The sequence below is a fragment of the Schistocerca piceifrons genome, unplaced genomic scaffold (genome assembly GCF_021461385.2).
Source record: "Schistocerca piceifrons isolate TAMUIC-IGC-003096 unplaced genomic scaffold, iqSchPice1.1 HiC_scaffold_295, whole genome shotgun sequence".
NCBI classification, from domain to species: domain Eukaryota; kingdom Metazoa; phylum Arthropoda; class Insecta; order Orthoptera; family Acrididae; genus Schistocerca; species Schistocerca piceifrons.
Genome location: NW_025728510.1, coordinates 1 through 5,000, shown reverse-complemented (window position 1 = coordinate 5,000; position 5,000 = coordinate 1). Strand labels below are relative to the sequence as shown.

At 53.1% G+C, this 5,000-nt stretch overlaps 1 non-coding gene across 1 annotated transcript in view; it reads right to left on the bottom strand.

Annotated features, from left to right (window-relative positions):
* LOC124744497 overlaps positions 1-1,712 on the bottom strand; it is a 1,920-nt gene extending 208 nt beyond the window's left edge. Inside the window, exon 1 of the ribosomal RNA XR_007010793.1 lies at positions 1-1,712. This exon is cut by the window's left edge and continues 208 nt beyond it. This is a non-coding gene — a ribosomal RNA (small subunit ribosomal RNA).
* Between the last annotated feature and the right edge of the window lie 3,288 nt (positions 1,713-5,000).

Sequence of the window (5,000 nt, the reverse complement as noted above, 5' to 3'; positions counted from 1 at the left end):
ACTCGCGCTTACTGGGAATTCCTCGTTCATGGGGAACAATTGCAAGCCCCAATCCCTAGCACGAAGGAGGTTCAGCGGGTTACCCCGACCTTTCGGCCTAGGAAGACACGCTGATTCCTTCAGTGTAGCGCGCGTGCGGCCCAGAACATCTAAGGGCATCACAGACCTGTTATTGCTCAATCTCGTGCGGCTAGAAGCCGCCTGTCCCTCTAAGAAGAAAAGTAATCGCTGACAGCACGAAGGATGTCACGCGACTAGTTAGCAGGCTAGAGTCTCGTTCGTTATCGGAATTAACCAGACAAATCGCTCCACCAACTAAGAACGGCCATGCACCACCACCCACCGAATCAAGAAAGAGCTATCAATCTGTCAATCCTTCCGGTGTCCGGGCCTGGTGAGGTTTCCCGTGTTGAGTCAAATTAAGCCGCAGGCTCCACTCCTGGTGGTGCCCTTCCGTCAATTCCTTTAAGTTTCAGCTTTGCAACCATACTTCCCCCGGAACCCAAAAGCTTTGGTTTCCCGGAGGCTGCCCGCCGAGTCATCGGAGGAACTGCGGCGGATCGCTGGCTGGCATCGTTTATGGTTAGAACTAGGGCGGTATCTGATCGCCTTCGAACCTCTAACTTTCGTTCTTGATTAATGAAAACATACTTGGCAAATGCTTTCGCTTCTGTTCGTCTTGCGACGATCCAAGAATTTCACCTCTAACGTCGCAATACGAATGCCCCCGCCTGTCCCTATTAATCATTACCTCGGGTTCCGAAAACCAACAAAATAGAACCGAGGTCCTATTCCATTATTCCATGCACACAGTATTCAGGCGGGCTTGCCTGCTTTAAGCACTCTAATTTGTTCAAAGTAAACGTGCCGGCCCACCGAGACACTCAATAAAGAGCACCCTGGTAGGATTTCAACGGGGTCCGCCTCGGGACGCACGAGCACGCACGGGGCGGTCGCACGCCTTCGGCTCGCCCCACCGGCAGGACGTCCCACGATACATGCCAGTTAAACACCGACGGGCGGTGAACCAACAGCGTGGGACACAAAATCCAACTACGAGCTTTTTAACCGCAACAACTTTAATATACGCTATTGGAGCTGGAATTACCGCGGCTGCTGGCACCCAGGACTTGCCCTCCAATAGATACTCGTTAAAGGATTTAAAGTGTACTCATTTCCGATTACGGGCCTCGGATGAGTCCCGTATCGTTATTTTTCGTCACTACCCTCCCCGGTTGCGGGAGTGGGTAATTTGCGCGCCTGCTGCCTTCCTTGGATGTGGTAGCCGTTTCTCAGGCTCCCTCTCCGGATCGAACCCTGATTCCCCGTTACCCGTTACAACCATGGTAGGCGCAGAACCTACCATCGACAGTTGATAGGCAGACATTTGAAAGATGCGTCGCCGGTACGAGGACCGTGCGATCAGCCAAAGTTATTCAGAGGTCACCAAGTGCAAACGGGACCGGACGAGCCGACCGATTGGTTTTGATCTAATAAAAGCGTCCTCTTCCATCTCTGGTCGGGACTCTGTTTGCATGTATTAGCTCTAGAAATTACCACAGTTATCCAAGTAACGTGGGTACGATCTAAGGAACCATAACTGATTTAAGTGAGCCATTCGCGGTTTCACCTTAATGCGGCTCTGTACTGAGACATGCATGGCCTTAATCTTTGAGACAAGCATATGACTACTGGCAGAGATCAACCAGGGAGCCTGCGTCAACTAGAGCTGAGCAGCCGGCCGCCCGGGGAGTGTGTCCCGGGGGGCCCGCGCGAACACGCAAGCCGTCCGCTCAATCATTCTGCAAACAGGAGGAGGCTGAGCTCCCCTGCACAATACACCTCGAAACCCTCTCAGTGTCCCGGCGGGCGCGCAGCGCCGTCCCAAGTACTTGGTCGGGTTCGAGAGAGGCGCAATCGCCCGGAGTTAGGCGAGTAGACGCTTTCGGTGCGACCACCCGTGCTCCCAACTGAGCTTGCCGCTGCCGACAGAGGCCCGGGAGCGTGCTGTCGTGGCATTGCCGGCGTGGAGGCAACCACGCGCCACCCTACGGTGACCGGCAGCTCCAACGCCCAGCGCCACAGAAGGACAAAAAGCCCCCACTTGGGTGCCGAAGCGAACTCTCCCAGCACAGCGCACTGCGCCAACACAACTCAGCACAGCTGCGATACAAACCACCCAGCGAGAACCGCTGGGGCGACCGAGCAGCAGACGGGCGTCGCGGCGGCCGAGCGCCGGGCGGCGCAGCAGCGCATCCTCAACGCACACAGTCCTCAATCGGACCAGCACACTGAAGATGTCCACCGCGCTTCGCACCGGGCCCGCGAGGACCTACTTTGGCCGCACACGGCGCCGCGCGCAGGGTGCGCCGGCGCGCAGCTGCGACGCCTGCGCGTCGTCCGTCGGCCGGCGCGCCTGCCCACTGGGCCGCCCCCACCAGCCCGGCTGTAGCGCGTGCGCCCACGCACCGCGCGGCCAGCACGGCCGGGAGGCGCCTCCCTCACCGGCCGGGGACGGTCCCACCCAGCCACCGCCGGCGTATCGCTTCACACCCAAGATGCCGTTCAGTTTCGTCACGGCATGTGGTGGGTATCTCGCTGGAACATACCGGTTAGTACCTCAACCTATCGTCGCCATCACACCGACTTCACCCCTAGCGAGAACAACCGCACCACAACAGGTTACCATTTGTTCATTTGCGTAACTTTCACCAGAAAACGCAGGCGTCATCGCCATTTGCAACTTCCACGATTATTGCATGCCTGTGTCAGGTGTCACGCCACACTACGTCTGCCCACATACACGCAACAAAATGTGCACGCCTAGACAATACGTGGAAGGTGGCCCCCGTACGTATGCGATGTCCATTGCTCGAACGACTGTCAACCGGCCTCTGTAGCATGTCGCAGATATGGAACGCGGGTGCACCATGCCATCACGGTGTGTGAGGAGAGACGACTAGGTCCGAATACATCAACAGACAGCTCATGCTGATCGCCATCCACGGCGTCCGTTCCTCCCACACGTCTCTATGGCGTACCACACTGCAAATCCAGCTCTCATAGGGAGACGACACGTAGCTGCGTGCACAATTATTTGCACTGTATGGTCCGCCGTTTTTGGGCGCAGTCGTTGTAACGGTCACACATGTGCCACGATGTATCATTCAGTACATAAGGACGAATGTGCAGTACAGATTGGTGGTTTACGCGTACGACATTAGCGGACAGTTGACACAGGCCGCACCACAACGTAGCCTGAGTACGTCGCATGCGGAGGGCATTGAACATGCAAAGTTCCTCACCAACCAGCTTGCGAAGGCAGGGGGCAAGGTGGGGACGTGGGGAGGGGCGGCATGTACGTCCTGCTGCCATCCACATTACAGTGTACAGCAGGAGCATGTGGAAAGTGAGCAAGACTTGCAAGGTGTTTAACATGAAGCGATACACAGGGGAGCGGGGAGTGCGAGTAGCGAACTATATTGCGAGGGTTGCGGTGGTGGGCAACACTACACTAATTGAACGAGTCGTATAACAATTACAGAGCAGGTTTAGGCGACAACGTGGGTTACGTTAGGCGACAACGTGGGTTAGGTTAAGGCACGACGTGGGTTAGGTTAAGGCACGACATGGGTTAGGGTTAAGGCACAAACAGTGGGTTAGGTTAAGGCACAACATGGGTTAGGTTAAGGCACAACATGGGTTAGGTTAAGGCACAACATGGGTTAGGTTAAGGCACAACATGGGTTAGGTTAAGGCACAACATGGGTTAGGTTAAGGCACAAACATGGGTTAGGTTAAGGCACAACATGGGTTAGGTTAAGGCACAAACATGGGTTAGGTTAAGGCACAACATGGGGTTAGGTTAAGGCACAACATGGGTTAGGTTAAGGCACAACATGGGTTAGGTTAAGGCACAACATGGGTTAGTTAAGGCACACACATAGGGTTAGGTTAAGGCACTAACATAGGTTAGGTTAAGGCACAACATAGGTTAGTTAAGGCACAACATGGTTAGGTTAAGGCACAACATGGGTTAGGTTAAGGCACAACATGGGTTAGGTTAAGGCACAACATGGTTAGGTTAAGGCACAACATGGGTTAGGTTAAGGCACAACATGGGTTAGGTTAAGGCACAACATGGGTTAGGTTAAGGCACAACATGGGTTAGGTTAAGGCACAACATGGTTAGGTTAAGGCACAACATGGTTAGGTTAAGGCACAACATGGGTTAGGTTAAGGCACAACATGGGTTAGGTTAAGGCACAAACATGGGTTAGGTTAAGGCACAACATGGGTTAGGTTAAGGCACAACATGGGTTAGGTTAAGGCACAACATAGGTTAGGTTAAGGCACAACATAGGTTAGGTTAAGGCACAACATAGGTTAGGTTAAGGCACAACATAGGTTAGGTTAAGGCACAACATAGGTTAGGTTAAGGCACAACATAGGTTAGGTTAAGGCACAACATAGGTTAGGTTAAGGCACAACATAGGTTAGGTTAAGCACAACATAGGTTAGGTTAAGTACAACATAGGTTAGGTTAAGTACAACATAGGTTAGGTTAAGGTACAAACCATAGGTTAGGTTAAGGTACAACATAGGTTAGGTTAAGGTACAACATAGTTAGGTTAAGGTACATACATAGGTTAGGTTAGGTTAGGTTACACGTTGTTGTAAGGAAAAGGTGTAGGGGGGGGCGGGGGCGGCAGGTTCGTTGATAGTGATTATAGTAAGTGAATGCTTGTGACATGATCAGATTTGTCACGTCAGGATGCACCTTTGGCTTATTAGAGGCGGCCGCTCCAATTCTATGCTTGTGTCAGACCTGTGTCTTTGACTCATGTCATTGTTTGTGCGCTGTGACAGGAGGTACTATTTGTGATGTTGGGTGGCACCGTTGTATAGGACATGTGTGGGTGTTGGTGCCTGATCTGCCGCAATGGTGGATGTCGAAAGGGTGGGATATTGTATTTTCCGCATGGACCTCCTGGTCTGGT